Raw genomic sequence first — 12494 nt, 5'->3', positions numbered from 1 at the left:
AGGGGCACTTCCTACCAAGCCCGATTCAGATCAAAATTAGCTACTGCAATTGGCTTCCTCGCGCAGCTTGCAGAAAAGAGCCAATCACAAGTGAGAAATTCGATCCGGATTGGGCTTGATCGCAATGAAAAGTGCACTGTATGACACCCGCATTAGACGAGCTTATTGAGATAAGTTCGTAAAGCCGGCTAAATCGGCAACAGCAAAAGCACTGAAAAAAGCACACTGGTCTAAAAACAATGTTGTCAGTTTCTGCTGTTCCAAGTTAATGGTTATTAATGTGTCTCTATTGAACAATGTAGGCGCTGAAGAAAATACATGCTGACTTCCCAACACAGCATTGTGTCTAGGATTTTTGCAAAATATAAAGTTCACAGGCTGGCAGGTTTGGCATAACGTACAACACTTTTGCTTTAGATACCATATCTATAACTTCCAGTTTAGACATAATATTCAAGTACTACTTGAACTGTATATTTTAAAATATCGCCTACCTTCAGTTTAATCAATATACCTAATGTAGCCTCCTCTGAGTCAAGTATAATTGGGGGCTTGAGTAGATATGCATGATATGCTACATACTGACTGTATAGTGACGTACTTTTTTAGGAACTGTGTTTTGAGGCACACATATCCTTTTATGTCTTGTTATGAGTTGCCCGACGAAAGCAGAAGGGCATTGCAAGTTATTGCATATATTACTGCACTTAATTCCTTACATACATGCCTGCACAGATTCTGTGTTCCTAGATTTATTTCTCTTAGTCAAAAATCATGTATTACACTTTTTTTCTCTCTTTTTTTTTGGGGGGGGGGGGCTGTTCATTGATTCCCATTCCTAAAGGGACGTTGAAAGAAAAAACCATGAAAGGTGGCTTGAAAGTGTTTGAATTTTCTATTTAACCTCTTATTATTTATTCTTCTAAAGCACTACCAGCATGAACACGTTTCTGCTCACTTTTATAAGCTAGCTGCCAAATAAGAAACCACAGTGTGAAAGAGTATTAATTTCTTTTTTTACTTGTTTTATTGTATGTTCTTTATTTGGCTCACAATGTTCTACCTACCACCTTATGCAGTACTCCAGCTGAAGCCCATGAGGTATGTTTATAAATGAATAAGTAAATTCCTGAAGCTTGCAACAAACCATGAAGCATAACATTTAAATGTAGTCAGTTCATAATACATCCCTAGAGCACCATAGCATCAAGATTGAAGCTGATCTCTGATGTCCCATAAATTGCAGGTTTGATAATGTGGTATCACAAACTGCTGGTTACGCATGTCAGTCAGCCTGGTGCAGTGGTCGCAGGTGAAAGTGTAACCGAAAGCTGGGTATGCTTTGCCCTTCCGCATTTGACATGGGAGAGAGCTTGAACTCTGCTATTGCTTCTCTTATAGTTGGGACCATCTCTCTCACCTTCTCCTTATTATTCTGTCAACTTGCTAATATGCACTTCAACAAGCTTAGTTATGATGTTGACTGCTGAACTTGGATGATGTGCGTTTCAATAGTGAGTGGGACCCTCAAAACCATGCTGTACTTTGTGTGCATTTCAAATGGTCAATTTGAAATATGCGATTGTCTGAAATTCTCAGGGAAACAAGGTTTTTGTTCTCAATAAGGCATAGGCTGCTTCCCGAAAGAGTACCAGAAACAATACTTTCTCACCTAACAAAAGCGTTTAGGCACGCCGTGCTCAGGCCACTGTTGACCTACACTAATTAAGATCATAATGTGCTATATCGACCGTTACATGTTATTAAAAGTGGCAGACAAAAGTCAAAATGCACTTGAATTTCACTGTTAAAATGTGTGTGGCTACCTAACATTTAGCCTTAGCCCCTTTGGCGAAGACACCATTAGTGCAAAAGGGGCGTATGTCATTACCAAGCTTTTGGGATAAGTACAGACTGAATAAGCACTTGTCAAGATTTTGAGTAGTACTATAACGTGAGACCTGCCCAAAGTGTGATTTTATTTTTATTTTTCCATTCAGACCATGAAGTCACTTTTCTCTTAAGCCTGTGCAGAAACGTCACGCTAGGCAAGCCCCATTCATTTCTCCCTTTACAGTGAATCCTGTTTTTCAGTTTATGTTGCATGAAATACAAAGGCACATTAAGCAAGGCCAAAAATAAGTGGTTTGAATGTGTACAAAATGACTCCGGACACATTTTTTTGTTTGGAGACAGTTTAGACGCATCATGTATTCTTTCTTTTTGTGTTAGTTTTGTGATGAGAGGTTATTTATTGCAAAAAGAAAATGAAGGTTAAAGTGGCCTTTCCTGCCAAATTTTGCAGCGAAACATCGTACGTTGGAGTACATCATGCATTCCAGAGTATTTTCGTATATTTTCGGCTGTTGCGGTTCAGTACACTTGCTCCAAAATTCCTAAGTTCAGTTCTTGCCTCTTTTAGAATGCGATATAGTCAATTTTTGCCAAAAACAAATTAACTAGACCTTAGCAGACAGCCAGCAGGTGTGGAAACTTTATTGTGGTTTCACCACCTGTATATCGTTCTTGTGTATTTTCTAGCTTATCAAGCCTCTACTTTTGGATAACTGCAGTTTTTGTGGGTTTGCGGAAGAGTAATTCAATAATGCAGGTCAAATAATTATTTTACCCTTAAGTGTCCCTTTAAAGTTTTGTCTGATTAATGTGGCATGAGGCAACATTGCCCGAAAGATATCTTGCATGTCAGCAGTTGTGTTGCCATGTAATCACCAGTATTGTCCTTGAGGTGCTCAGAGATGTCACTGCACTTCCCAAGTCCCCAAGAAGCCATAAAGAGGATCTGTTTGAAATGTCCTGCAATAAGTTATATCATACTGTATTCACTGGGGCTCTGTTAAATGCTTGCAGTAGAAAAGCACAGTCTTCTCCAAAACATGCATAGTGTGTTGGGAAATTGTTAGCGAATGTTTTTACCTCAACAGTCATGGAAATATTGATTTACCGTGTTGACTGGCAGATTTACATCAAGCCTGATCTCTGTAGCTGACTGTAGGCTTTTTTATTACACAAAAATTAAGCTGGTTTTCAATAATACCACCTTTTCAGAGTACTGAAGCACCAGTTTTCAAAAATAATAGAATAAGTTTAACTCTATTTTTTTTTGTAAAAGCAAGCTGTTGTCTTACACAGCAACTTCAGTGAGTTTTTTAAGCGCGGCAAGCTCAGGATGTGGGTTGAAAATTAAGTTGCTTAAAGACGTGTTGCATCAGAGAGCATGTTTTCTTTTATCTATTGTAGCATTATCTGGTCTCTTATCTTCCTTTCCATGCTATTCACAGTGCACACTTTCTAAGGAGATAAGGGACAGGCAGATGGTGGCATTCACAGCTCACACATTCCAAGGCACTAAGGGACACACAGAGTTGTGAAAGAGGACAGTTCTTTTTCACTGTCTGCCTGTCGCTTATTCTTTTGGCATGTGTGTGCCATGAACACCATCAAAATGAAATGTTACCAACTTGCCCAAGCTTCTGCTCTTGCGCTTGGTGTTTTTGTCTACAAAATGACCATATGGCAGTAGTAGTGTTGCTGATATTTGCGTGTATGAAAAGGGGATGCTTACTTGATTGCTGAACAATTTGATTGGTTCTACACATGGCACTGAACTTACCAATGTTATTTTAAAGGTGGGATTAGGTAGGAAGCTATTGTGGTACTGTTTAAAGTGCCCTTGTGCAGATGCTTAAAGCTTCTCTTCTGTTGACAGAAATTGGGCTCAAGCCGTAGGAGGATAGTTGTCAAAGTGTAATGAAAGCCTCCTGGTAGACATGCTGAGTTATGCTGCTGGGGACACTTATTGGTTAGCCCTATTGGGTAATGCTGCTAGGTTTATGGGTGCTTTAACATTGCAGTGCCTGCAGAATGCATGTCGTGCTATGGTATCATAATTGGCCCACCAAGTGACCACCTTTGCTTACACTATGTGGCTGTCTGGCCTACTTTACTTAACCTGACTGCCACCTATACACAAGGAGGAGGAGGGAGGCAAAAAAAGGGATCTTCAAATAATTTTCTTGCATAGATGTCTCATGCATCATATTTTTCTTATAGTGCAGGATTTGTTACTCAAAGTGAAGCTTGCTATATGGAGAAAATCTACATTTTATCATATATATACCGAACAAGGATTGATTTGTTCACGGTGTCACTTTTTATATTGTACTCACGTGACAGTAAGCCCACTTGTATTAATGCAGGTATGGCTGGGCCTGCAGAGAAAGTGTAAGCAGACTGTGCTGTGTTGCTGATCAGTGCTGATCTCCACACCTGAGTTGGTCCCACAACATCCAGGCACCAGCGTGCTTTGCTTCATCATTGACAAGGTAATATGATATGGAGAGCTTGCACCTGGATATCAGTTTTGAGCTTGAGTTTTGAGAAATATGTTAAGATAGAAGACACAAGGGTTGGCCTTGGTGATAGATACACGTGTGTGTTTTTTAAAGGGCTCTTTTTGAAATATTCTTCGTGGACCTATTTTCAGCAAATGTTTACACTCCTTAATTGCAAACTGCCATGGCGCTAGTTTATGCCTTAAACTAGCACTCTTTCACCAAGAAAAAGCCTTATTTAGCACAAAATTCATAGGAAATGCAAGGAGGTGACAGGACAGAACACTACTAACACTATCCAATTTTACTGCTTGCACAGCAATATAAAGCGAGAGTTGGAAGGACAAGGTTTGGGTTTGCGTTCCTTGGTTCTATGGGTTTTGGAGCCCCACACAGCTTCTTTGCTAGGCAGCCCGATAAACCGTGGCGGGAATTTTTCGCATAGACCAGGGGTGCGAACAGGAATCAGGAGCAGGACCTCGTCACCAGGTCGAAAAGATAAAACGCGATGGCATTCGTCGTAAATATTTTTGCGGTCTTGTTGACTGGCCTCTGTGTTCAGGCGAGCAAACTGGCGACAGTGGTCGAGTCGGGAAATGTGCTCTTCACACGATGATAGAGATGTATTAGTCTTGGAGTTGAAGAATGAAACGTCCAGAAAGAAAGTAGGGGAGCGTCCATAAACGAGGTAAAATGGCGAGTAGCCAGTTGTGCGCTGCACGGCCGTGTTATAGGCGAAAGTGACGAATGGTAAAAGAACATCCCAGTTTTTGTGGTCTGGTTGAATATAAGCGGCGATCATGTCGGCAAGGGTGCGATGAAACCGCTCGGTCAGGCCGTTGGTCTGGGGGTGATAGCTAGAAGCTGTCCTGTGGGCTGTGCCGGAGGCTCGAAGAACTTCGTTTAGCAGTTGGGAAAGGAACGCCTTTCCACGGTCACTGAGCAGTACACGAGGAGCCCCATGGCGTAGAATAATGGCTTCAAGAACGAAGTGAGCAACTTCCGAAGCAGAGCCAGTAAGCACAGAAGCTGTATCAGCGTAGCGCGTCAGATGGTCGACGGCAGTCACTATCCATCGATTGCCAGCAGTAGTGACCGGAAGGGGCCCGTAAAGGTCGATCCCAACAACCTCGAATGGGGCTGCAGGGCACGGAAGCGGCTGTAATTGGCCGACAGGAGCAGATGTTGGGAGCTTGCGACGCTGGCAGGGAGAGCAGGAACCGACGTATCTGGCGACGCTAGCAGAAAGGCCAGGCCAAGAGAAACGACTTCGAATGCGGTCATAGGTTTTATGGAACCCAAGGTGGCCAGCTGTCAAACCATCGTGAAAGGCGTTGAGGACACGAAGTCGGAGAGAGCGTGGTAGAACTGGCACCCAGCGTTGCCCGTCAGGATGGTAAATACGGCGATACAGCACGCCATCGTCCAGCTTAAAGTGCGCGAGCTGGCGACGGAGGCGCGCGTTAGGTGGACGAGAAGCCCCAGAGAGGTGATCAATGAAGCGTTGACAGTATGGGTCAGCCAGCTGACGAAAGGCGAGTGGCTGATCATCGTCGAAAGGTAGTTGGTACATAGAGGCCAGGGAGGAAACCGTAGCAGTGTCGGTCGAACTGGTGACTTGCGAAGCGATTGCAGAGGCGTCGAGCGGGGCCGTAGGAAGCGGGCAGCGAGAAAGAGCGTCGGCGTCTTGGTGTGTCTTCCCGGACTTGTATATGATTTCGAAATCATACTCTTGGAGGCGTAAAATCCAGCGACCCAGGCGTCCAGAGAAGTTCTTGAGCGTGGAAAGCCAGCATAAAGCGTGGTGGTCAGTAACGATGGTGAAATGGCGGCCGTGGAGATAAGGGCGAAACTTCTGTATCGACCAAACAATAGCCAGGCACTCGTGCTCAGTGATCGTATAGTTCTTTTCGGAAGCGCTGAGTACACGGCTGGCGTATGCAATGACTCTCTCTCGCGAAGAGTTGTCGCATTGCAGAAGAACAGCACCTATACCGCGGCCGCTAGCGTCTGTGTGTAGGAGAGTCGGTGCAGCCTCATCAAAATGGCAAAGTACAGGTGCAGAGGTGAGGGCGTCCTTCAAGCGATAAACGCCAGTTCGCATTCCTGTGACCACAGAAAGGGTACACCGGAAGCTAGTAGCTTGTGTAATGGAGCTGCGATGGAGGCAAAGTTCTGGATAAAGCGACGGAAATAAGAGGCGAGGCCAAGGAAACTGCTCAAGTCTTTGGGTCTGTCAGGACGAGGAAAGCGAAGAACTGCAGCAGTCTTGTCAGGGTCCGGCTGAATGCCATCCCTGCTCACGACATGACCCAGGATCTTAATGGCTTTGCTGGCGAAACGGCACTTCTTGGTGTTCAGCTGAAGACCAGCGCGGGCGAGGCACGTCAAAACTTCATCCAAGCGTTGTAGGTGCTGATTAAATGTGGATGAAAAAATGACAATGTCGTCCAGATAACACAGGCAGGTCTTCCACTTCAGGCCACGCAACACGGTGTCAATCATGCACTCAAAAGTCGCAGGCGCGTTGCAGAGCCCGAAAGGCATTACGTTGAACTCGTACAGTCCATCGGGGGTTGCGAACGCCGTTTTTTTCTTTATCATCTTCGTGCATGGGGATTTGCCAATAGCCGGAACGCAGATCCAGGCTGGAAAAGTATTCCGCACCTTGGAGGGAATCAAGGGCGTCATCAATGCGCGGCATAGGGTAGACGTCTTTTCGAGTTATCTTGTTGAGCACCCGGTAATCGACGCAAAAGCGCACGGAGCCATCTTTTTTGCGGACCAAGACAACAGGAGACGACCAAGAACTAGCCGAGGGGCGAATTACCTTGCGTTCCAGCATGTCTGCGACGTTGTCTTCGATGATTTTCCGCTCGGCTAGAGACACACGGTATGGGCGGCGCCGTACGATAGATGTTTTGTCTGTCAGAATGCGATGCTTTGCAACGGTTGTTTGGCCCAACGTTGACGAATACACGTCGAAAGAATTGGCGTGCTTTTTCAACAAAGCCAGCAGCTGTTGTGTCTGTGCAGGTTTCAAGTCAGTGCTGATGACTGCTGTAAGGGCGGCGGCCGAAGAAGAATCACCAGAAGATGGGTCCCTAGAAGAGACTGGTGTAAGTGGCAAGACGCAGACAGGCTCCAGATCGGCGACGGATGCAACAGTTGTGCCTTGCGGAAGGAGGATTTTTTCTGGAGTTGCGTTCGTGGCAGTGACCAGTGCAGATCCATTGTGGAATCGAACTCCTGATGTAAATGTTATGCCTTTAGTAAGGCTACGTGAAGAAGGGAACACCAAGACGTCACCATGGTCAATGTCGTCGGATAGGAGAGTAACTAGTTGGATTTGTCCTGGGAGTAGTTCCGTATCTTCCGCAGCGGTCAGGTGAAGTGGCGTGTGGGTGTCTTCGCCAAGCAAGTGTTCGGTGTCGGTAAGGTGTATCACACGCTGCCGACAACAAATAGCAGCAGAGGCAGAAGATAGAAAATCCCATCCCAAAATCAGCTGGTGAGAGCACGGGTATAGCACAGCAAACTGTATGTGATGGAGAATGTCATCGATAAGTACACGCGCAGTACAGAAGGCAGCAGGTCGAATAGTGTTCCCTTCGGCTGCAACCAGCGTGGGACCATCGTAAGGCGTCATAACTTTCTTCAGACGGGAACACAAATGAACATTCATAACCGACAAAGCCGCACCAGTATCCACTAAAGCATCCACGGGTACCCCTTCAACGTACACACGAATCATATTGGATGGGCGCGCTGGAGGAATTTCAGTCTTATGTGTGTATGCAGTTTTTCCTCCGGAAACTGCATCGCTTAGTTTTCCGCGCGAACGGTAGCGGTAAGGGAGGCAGGCCTAAGTGGTGACGATGAGCGGCGGTAGGATGATGGAGAACAGCGTCTGGCCGAACGGTAAGCGCCTCGTGCATCAGGTGATGCAGGCGGAGATGGCGAGCGCTGCGAAGGTGAAGAGTAACGCCGCCCTTGGTAAGAGGCCCCACTGTAAAAATCGCGCTCACACATATCGTAGCCCCGACGCTCGTCTTGCTGGCGCTTGCGGCAAAAGCGTGATATGTGGCCGCGATAGCCACAATAATAGCACGTAGGACGAGACGGACGCTAAGGGGGGTAGTAGGGGGTGTTCGGTGTACCGTTTGACAGGGAGGTCGGATAGGCCGATGAAGGCTCTGGCGGTGATGACGGGAAGTGAGCCGTGGGCGCAGTAGCAACTAAGGCGTAAGTTGGTAGCGGCAACGGAGAAGTGACGTGGCCGACATGCTTGGCAGCAACTTGCGCGTATGTCGGTCGTGCGGTAGTTGGTAATGCGTGAGGGACAGGAGCTTGTGCTGGCACAGCGCAGGTCAAGGACGCCAGTTCTTCCCTGATAACGTGACGCAATGACGCACCAAAAGGTGGCTGGGATACGTCGAAGGTGAGGTTAACCCCATCGATTGTAACTCTTCGCGTATGAGCGTGCGTATCAGTGTACGTAGGTCATGGTCCCCCGTAGAATGGGACATCGTCAATGTCGGGCTGTAGGCGGACAGACTCGAGCTCATCGAGGCGCTGACAAGTGATTACGACGTCAGCGACGGTAGCCGGATTCTTAGTGGCGAGTGCATTGAAGGCAAGAGTTCCAATGCCTTTGAGAATGCGGCGTACCCTGTCCGACTCCAACATTGAAGAATTCACACGTCGGCATAGTGCAAGGACGTCCTCGATGTAGGAGGTGTACGACTCGCCCAGGTGTTGTTTGCGAGCATCGAGGCTTTTCTTGGCGAGAGTGGACCGAACAGCCGGTGTGCCGAACACTTCACGAAGCTGGAGCTTGAAGAGAGTCCAGTCGGTCAATTCGGGCTCGTGGTTAAAGAACCACGTCTTCGCCACACCAGACAGATAGAAGGAGACATGGCGTAGTTTATTAACATCATCCCAGTGATTGGCGGAACTGACTAGCTCATAATCGTCCAGCCAGTCTTCGACACCCTCTCCGCGAAGACCAGCGAAGAGATGGGGGTCACGCTGGGCGCTGTTGATGATAAAGGAAGGAGGCACTTGCGATGTCGGAATGGTGGCAATAGGGGCGCCAGGCTGCACGTCCTGTGGCATGCTAGCTGACGGTGGGCGCAAGCGGTGACCTGAACGAAGCTCCAGGAGGCAGACCGGACGGCCAGAGGACGTAGGACCGAAGAGCACACTCCACCACTTGTGACGTCTCGGTTGGAACGATGTTTATTAGGCCCGGGAGCTCGTCAGCGAACCAGCGCAGCACACAGGCGATGATGATGAACACATATACAGGCGAAGAGGAGGATAGGTAAAAGTGCGAGGATGATGATGATAACATACAGATGAGGAAGATGTGCGTAATAAACGCCCACAATATATACTCTTCCGAACGCACAGGCGCACTAGCCACTTCGGGCAGACAACAGAGGGCGATTATCCGTGCTAACACAATCATTTTGAAGAGTTCCGCGTCGTACAAAACAACAGAGGTCTGTCTTACAGAAGCACTATTTTTTTTATGTAAGACTGCTTTGAGTAGCTCACATGCAATTTTATCTTTACTTGTGCCTGGGATCTTCACATAATAAAATCTCGCACGAGAAGGGCAGGCTTTTTTTTTGCTGTTAGATGCGCATTCAAGTCTGTCGTCATGTTTTTAGCATGCTCCCTCATTCAATCATTGATGCAGCGGCCAGTTTGTCCTACATAGAACTTTCCACAAGGCAGTGGGATTTCATAAACCACACCGGGACCACATTGCCCATAAGGTGTTACATGTTGTACTTTGCAGCTTACCTTAGATCTGCCCATTATGCGGGGACACGTTCGGGCCAGCCTATTGGGAACAGAGAACAATAGAGGCACTCCATGCCTGTTCGCCACTTTCTTTAAATTGTGGCTGAACTTATGCACGTACGGTACAACTTGAGGTCTTTGGCCACTCGGCTCACCAGCTCTGGCCTCATTCACCAGTGTGCCCGCTTTTGTAGTGGTCTCAGTTCCCAATATGCTGGCCCAACTGTGTCCCCGCATAATGGGCAGATCTAAGGTAGGCTGCCAAGTACAACACGTCACACCTTACTGGCGATGTGCTACCAGAGGGGTTTATGAAATCCCACTGTCTTGTGGAAAGTCCTATGTAGGACAAACTGGCCGCTGTATCAATGATCTAATGATGGAGCATGCTAACAACACGACGAAAGACTTGAATGCGCATCTTTCAGCACACTGTAAAGCCTGTCCTTGTCGTGCGAGATTTCATGATGGGAAGGTCCTGGGCAGAACTAGAGATAAAACCACACGTGAGCTGTTGGAAGCATTTTACATAAAAGAAAAAAAGTAGTGCTTGTGAAAGTTGACCTATGTTGTTTTCATGATGTGGAACTTGCGTTCTTTAGATCTTCAAAATGATCGCGTTAGCCCTGATAACCGCCCTCTGTGCTCTGCCCGAAGTGGCTGGTGCGCCTGCGCGTTGTGAGGAGTACATATACTGCATCTCGCTGTACTTCAAATAAAGTTGCTAGTAGCGCCTGTGACGTGGGTCTGTGTATGTTCTGTGTATTTGTGCCTTTGCGCTATAATATGTCGTTCAGCAAACAGCAGCTTGCCTAACACCAAGTCCTTCTGCACAATATGATTATGGGGGACACTGTAGTGGGGAACTCTGGATTAACTTTGAACACCGGGGGTATGTGCCCAATGCACCTTTTGGGGGTGTTGTTGCACTTTGCTGCAATCAAAATGTGGCCGTTGTGCATGGGATTTTATCCGGCGCCATTCGGCTTAGCATTGCGATGCCAAAGCCACTACGCCACCACGATTTTAGTTTTGCTGGCAGAATAGCAGTTTCCAAGTAATTTAATTACCTCGATCTGTTGATGCTGCTCTCTAAAAGTAGATTTTATGCATGTTACTTATGTTGCTTCAGTACTAGTAATTATTATTACTCAAATAATGTCTTTTTTTACTGTAATAACACTTGTTTCAGTGATCTGCTAATGTGACAGGTTATTCTGCCACACTATGATGCACGTTTCCTTAGGAGTCATAAGCATTGCAGGAAACCACTTATTTTTAATAAATTTTGTTCAGTACCGCATGTTCTTAATGTTAAAGCATTCTTACCTGTGTGAATGTCAGCTAAACTGCTTTTGCCTATGTGTTATCTTATTGCATGTGTGAAAAAACACTGTTGGCTTTTGTTTACTTTTTCAGGTGCGCGGCAAGCTCTCACTCAAGCCACACATTCCAGTGGCCTTCTGTCAACAGACTGGGTGTATTGAAGTACCATTACAAGGTCCAATAAACAACGCTTGCGAGATGTATGACGTGCTGTTGCTTAAAATCAGATGACTTCACTATTAATGTAAGCTTGAATAGGTGTGCTGAAGAACCTGTGTAACGTGTACTTGTTTATAAACAAGTACGAACCATTACCTCACCTGACATTTTTTTCACCTCAACATAACTCTTTACTGTAGATTTCTGAACAAACCATTACAGCGACACAACACTGCATGCAGTAAGGTGAGCACAAGTGATCATGCATGAACACTTGTATTTACAAGAATTGTATTTGCATTATTATACTAAACATGAATATGAGGTGCCTATCTCTTTCAGGGTGCATACTCTCGCAGGTCGTACAAGCTCGTCATCTTGTACGCGCTCAGCTCGTAGAAACAAACTCGTTCATAATGTACGAGAATCTCGTTCATTGACAAGAACGCGATCTCGTACACATGTGTGCGAGAAATGAACGCGATTATTGCTGCGTAGACTGTACGAGGTTTTCGTAGACTCAACGAGTTCTCGCAGACTGAACGAGTTTCTCGCACAGTCTACGGAGCAATAATCGCGTACACTATTTCTCGTACATTCTCGTTGACATTTTTTTCAATAGGGCAGTACTGTCAGAGCTATGACGAGTTGCGGAAACAGCGCATTTCTACTCGACTCCCGAGCTCTGACCCGGATGACATGTCGTCATTCACTGTAGGCGCCGTTTCTACTGACACCACAAAGTTATGGCAGCAGATCCAGCAGTTCGTCCGAGAGGAAGTGGCACGGCAATTTTCCCTTGTTCCCTGCGACCCGACCTCAGCGCAGGGGCTTTCTCCGACG

General features: G+C 46.4%; 1 long non-coding RNA gene across 1 annotated transcript in view; it reads left to right on the top strand.

The window, feature by feature from the left end:
• LOC125942806 (uncharacterized) overlaps positions 1 to 11610 on the top strand; it is a 12746-nt gene extending 1136 nt beyond the window's left edge. The window contains exons 3-4 of the long non-coding RNA XR_007465372.1: positions 4218 to 4343; positions 11586 to 11610. This is a non-coding gene — a long non-coding RNA (uncharacterized LOC125942806). The remainder of the gene's footprint in view (positions 1 to 4217; positions 4344 to 11585) is intronic.
• The last annotated feature ends 884 nt before the right edge of the window (positions 11611 to 12494 follow it).

This window comes from Dermacentor silvarum, chromosome 1, assembly GCF_013339745.2.
Source record: "Dermacentor silvarum isolate Dsil-2018 chromosome 1, BIME_Dsil_1.4, whole genome shotgun sequence".
Taxonomy (NCBI): Eukaryota; Metazoa; Arthropoda; class Arachnida; order Ixodida; family Ixodidae; genus Dermacentor; species Dermacentor silvarum.
This window is presented reverse-complemented; position numbering and strand designations above follow the sequence as displayed.